The sequence below is a fragment of the Microcebus murinus genome, chromosome 5 (genome assembly GCF_040939455.1).
Source record: "Microcebus murinus isolate Inina chromosome 5, M.murinus_Inina_mat1.0, whole genome shotgun sequence".
Taxonomy (NCBI): Eukaryota; Metazoa; Chordata; class Mammalia; order Primates; family Cheirogaleidae; genus Microcebus; species Microcebus murinus.
Genome location: NC_134108.1, coordinates 111,049,186 through 111,053,675, shown reverse-complemented (window position 1 = coordinate 111,053,675; position 4,490 = coordinate 111,049,186). Strand labels below are relative to the sequence as shown.

The window sequence follows — 4,490 nt, the reverse complement described above, 5'->3', positions numbered from 1 at the left end:
GGAGCACCGTACAGGTCTCCCCTATAACCCTCAAGCGCAAGGCATCGTGGAGCATGCTCACGGCACGCTCAAAATGTACTTACAAAAACAAAAGGGGGGAGATGCCCTACAGCTAGGGCTATCACCCAAAGGACGCCTCTCCTTTGCTCTCTTTACTTTAAATTTTTTAAATTTAGATGTCAAGGGACGTTCGGCAGCAGACAGGCATGCCACGCCTGCTCCGCCACAGAAAGAATTAGTGAAGTGGAAAGATGTGTTGTCTAACCTATGGAAAGGCCCGGATCCAGTGATAATGAGATCCAGGGGAGCTATTTGTGTTTTTCCACAGGACCAGGACAATCCCATCTGGGTGCCCACGCGGCTGACTAGGACGGTGCAGCAGCCTCTGGAGCAGCATGAAGACGTGCTGGCTACTCCTCCTGACAACAGCATGGATGATCGCGAGGATGGCAGCGGAGCCACGCTGGGGGATCCTGTCAGTGCTTCCCCTGCCGATGCCTGTGACACATAACTCACCAATTTTCCCCCGCCTCTTTTCTACTAATGTTTCCCTGGGCACTGCGTACATGCCGTTGGACACGCAGAGTAGTAAACTAGAGGGAAATAGATCCTTCTCCTTGAAGGGGACTTTGTGTTTTATGTGGGGTCAACGGAAGCTGCACGGACTTGGCTCCCCTGTCCATTGGTGGCTGGGGGTATGGCAGGGAATGCTAGTTTCGCATGGAATCTTAGCGACTCTTTTGAAGGTTCTGTGAGGGTGATTGCGGGAGGGCAAAACGTGACCTTTGCCCCTATACCTGTCTGTGTTTGGCCCCCGTTTATCTGGGTGGTATCCACGGAAAAACCCTCTGGTACACATGTGAACTGTTCCTCTAATACGTGCGATTATACATTGTGTTGGAATGCCACGTCTCACCCCTCTGCCATTGTTACCCGCTTGCCTAGATACATTCCTGTTCCTGTTGAAGCTCCTAGCTCTATGACTCTGCTGCTTGCTAGACTGCAGGCCCGGAGACGGAGGGACCATGTGGTATTGGCACAGGCATTTGCTGCGCTTGAACTGGGACAGCCTACACAGGTGTGGTTGACCATGCTTAAGGGTTAGCCTAGTTTTGGGTTGCACCCGCTCCTGCCCCCAGGCATTTTTAGACATGGCCTTTGCACTCTGAGGGATCTCTCCCATTGCACCAGATAAGGCATGTCTCCAATCCCACAGCCAGCCTTTGCACACCTCCGAGTTTTGCTCATTGCACGAGGTAAGGTGGTTGCTGGTGGAAGTGAGGCTCTGCATCCTTGATCGTACTGTCGAAGGACGGTGCTGAACGGTTGCTCAGTTCTCATTTAATTAATAAAATAGGGGGAGATGTGGGGCGCGGTGGTAACGCCATTCCTAGATTGGCGCCCGCTTCCTGGTCACATCCTACTGTGCATCTGACAAACAGATGTTCAGCGCATTTGCAAAGCCTTGCCTCCTCTCCTAAACTTGGTCGACCAATCAGGTTATGCCCCGTGTACTTACTGTCTATATAAGCAGCTGCCGAGAACTCCTCGGCGTCTTCCGCATGTAACTAGCTAAGCAATCCCCATTAAAGCGCTGTCAGAAGAACTCCAGTTGCCGCGTCTTCCTTGCTGGCGAGGCGGGCGTGGACACCAATCGACTTTCCCTCTAAGTGTCTAGAGAAATCCCAATGGTAAATTATGTGCAAGCAATAACTTACCCATGGGTATGTATATCAATAGGTCATACATATGAAGTGGTATTTAAAAATACAGCACTTAAAGCGACATTCTGCAAGTAGAACAATCTGGTCCTCTATAACTTACGTATTATGTCAATTCTAAGGACCTGTGAGAGGAAATGACAGGGCAGGGCAGAAACGAAACATATAATGTATCAGGAAACCCCATGCCTGTCTGGATAGGTATCAACGATTCCATTTTTGTTCCAACAGTATCTGAAAACACTGCAAACCTTTTACACATACAATTTGCCTCATGAAAAATATCATATACTTGGGAATATTGTAAAGGAATGGCTAAATTCTAGATTTACACACACAAAAAAAACCCTCAATATTATTTCACCTAATTAAGCAATGGCTAACGGACAGTTTCAGAAAATAAATTCAAGTGGGTTCTTCTGGAGTTGGTTTCGATGGCGGAACACCCCACGAGGCTCGTGTAGTTGTAAATTAGCAATGCGCGGATGGAGTCTGGCAACATGCACACGGAGTCATAATCACACAGCAAACGAAATTGAGTCACAGGATAAGTATTAATGAAAAAGATTAAAACATCAACATTCACACATGAATTGATCACACGAAATAAATTAAACTAAGGCCAGTCACAAATGTTTCTTCACTCTTAAGTCACGGTTTACTTATGTAATACACACAAGATGACACTTGGCTAATGCTCACAAAATGCTACAAATAAAAATGAAGGCTTTGCATTACAGCTGCTGGACAAAGATATCAACACTGTTGACGTGTGAGAACACAGTTTCTTTGTTCTTTAGCATCAGTGCACAGGGTATGGCTCCAAGTGGGATGCGATTTAGGAGAGAAAAAAAAAGACACGGCGGCTTGTGAAATACACCCTCTGTTCATCATTGGCACAAATCAAAGGGAGAATTCTACTGTCCTTGGTACCTTTATTGGGTCCCCCCCCCCAAAGACCGACAGTGCTATACATATATGCCTTCGGGGTTAAAACCAGATGAGATAGGATTCTGTAGAATGCGAAGATTAGTGGGGAGCTGCCGAGATGAACCAGGTCGCTTCAGGGACCCGGACTGGAATGGCACCTCCCTTTGTATATCTGCGTGTTGAGGCCTCTATTTCAGTGGGCTCTGCTGGCAAAACAGTGACTTTTGTCCCCGTTTGCTGGATGAATTGCTGGAGATTGACTTGCCGCAGCTCTTTAGTCAACTGCTCCAGTTCTTTTTCTTTGTCCTGTAATCGTTTGGTGGCTTGTCCAAGAGATCTTTCCACAGCTTTGATGCCATTTTCCAACCTCAGACTCTGCTGACCTTGGATGTCGATCTCCCCTTTGACCTTCCCGATCTTTCCTTTAACCTCTTCCTCATTGACTTGTGCCTCCTGAACCTCCCGCTGCAGTTTTTCTGCTTCAAGACCACTTTCCATGGTCTGGATCTGGGCCAAATAGTCCTTTAATTTGCTTTCACACTCTGTTATTTTCTGTCTTATTTCTTGAAGTTGATCCTTCAGCTGCTTTTCATTCTCCTGTTCAATCTGCAATTCATTTTCCCAAAATTCCTCCTCCTCAATTTCTACGTCATTTTTTTTGATCTTTTGCTCCAGGCGAACAATTTCCTCTTCGAGGTTGGAATTATATTTCTGCTCCCAAAATCGTATTTCTATTTCATTAGATTCCAGCTGCTTCTCGATGGACTGAAGCTTCTCTGTCTGCAAATGGACCAGTTTCTTCAATTCATCCGCTGTCGTTCGGCAGTTGTTCAGCACCTTTTGCTTAAACTCGGTTTCTTTACCTTTTCCGAAAATGTCCATTAATCCTTTGGCACCTCCTGTAAAGGTTAGCGATTTCCTTTTGGGTTCTCTCCTTTTGATTGATTTGTCAACCTGAGGCCTCAGTTTAGCTAAGGGGGGCAGGCTCTGCCTGTACAAAGTTCTTTCGGGAATGCGAGCCACGCTGTCCGAGGTGCGCCGCTCGCCAAGGGTCGGCTCTGTCCGGCGCAGGATTAGCTGTACGTCGCTGGCCCCATTTGTTTAAGGATATGATAGGATTTTCATGAGGTGCTAAATGTCTTTCAGTATCTCTCCATTTTTCTATAAGGGTGTACCTTCCAGTTCGACCTATCGCTTGAGCTAAGGCTATTACAACCTCCTGGCAAGTAGTGACTTCGGTGACCCCACAAACAATCCTCTGAACTCCATCCACCCATACTTTAAGTTCCATGGTGCACCGGCCAGTCACGCAAGGGCCCTGAGAGTGGTCATCAGGGTGTCAGGTCATGTCTCAGGCTACAGGAACACGGATGGGGAAGGCAGAGTCTGTGTGGTCAGCTTACCACGCTGGAGTCTCCAAGCCAGAGTTGAGCATGAGGTAGTCTCGAAGGACAGAGCACCGGCACAGGTATTCTAGGACGATCTACACAGGCACTCAGTTTCGCAACTGCGCCGCCCCCGCAGGCCGCCGGCTGGGAGGTCTGGACGCGGCGGCGCCCGGAGCCCGGCGGCCGCCCAGCGCCCGTCCCCGCGCGGCGCAGCCCCGCGCCGCCCTCCCCGGCGCTCCCCGGGCCGCGCGCCCCGCACCGGCTGGAGGCCCCGGCTCCCCGCGCGCCTTCCCCGCGCGCCTCCCCGGCCGGCGCTGGCGAGCGCGGAGGCCCCTGGCGGGGTGCGGGGGTGCGGGGTGCGGGAGCCGCAGAGCCGCCGCGGGAGCCGCCCCCAGCGCAGCCGCCGCCGCCGCGGGCGGGCGGGCGAGGCTCGGCGAGGCGCGGGGCGGCG

General features: G+C 50.4%; 1 pseudogene; it reads right to left on the bottom strand.

Moving 5' to 3' along the window:
• Nucleotides 1–2,260: 2,260 nt before the first annotated feature.
• LOC142870995 (ras association domain-containing protein 8 pseudogene) lies at nt 2,261–4,234 on the bottom strand (annotated as a pseudogene).
• Nucleotides 4,235–4,490: the final 256 nt, after the last annotated feature.